The following is a 423-nucleotide window of genomic DNA, read 5'->3' on the forward strand; positions in this document are numbered from 1 at the left end:
ACACACACACACACACACACACACACACACACACACACACACACACACACACACACCATGACAGCTAATGTACACAGAAACTGAACAGGAACTTCAACAGTTTGGGTTGTTGAACTGTATTGGTTCAAACACTGTTTCCTCCTCTGCTTCTTGTTATTGTGTCTTTATGAGGACCTGTTGGGTTTTCTGTAGAAGTGAGGACATTTCTGCAAACCCTTTTGCATTATGAGGACTCTGGGGGACAGCTCCTCTTTGGGACTTTATTCTGAATAAAAAAACAAGTAAAATTTGCAGTAAAAGTCCTGGAAATGCATCACAGAACTGAATGTCCTTACAATGCACCAAAGACACACCCTTGTGCGTGTGTGTGTGTGTGTGTGTGTGTGTGTGTGTGTGTGTGTGTGTGTGTGTGTGTGTGTGTGT

General features: G+C 43.3%; 1 protein-coding gene across 1 annotated transcript in view; it reads left to right on the top strand.

Annotated features, from left to right (window-relative positions):
* LOC106532991 (IK cytokine) overlaps positions 1-423 on the top strand; it is a gene marked incomplete at its 3' end in the record, with an annotated part of 8,319 nt that overhangs the window by 1,039 nt on the left and 6,857 nt on the right.

Source organism: Austrofundulus limnaeus, unplaced genomic scaffold (assembly GCF_001266775.1).
Source record: "Austrofundulus limnaeus strain Quisiro unplaced genomic scaffold, Austrofundulus_limnaeus-1.0 Scaffold866, whole genome shotgun sequence".
In the NCBI taxonomy this organism is placed as follows: domain Eukaryota; kingdom Metazoa; phylum Chordata; class Actinopteri; order Cyprinodontiformes; family Rivulidae; genus Austrofundulus; species Austrofundulus limnaeus.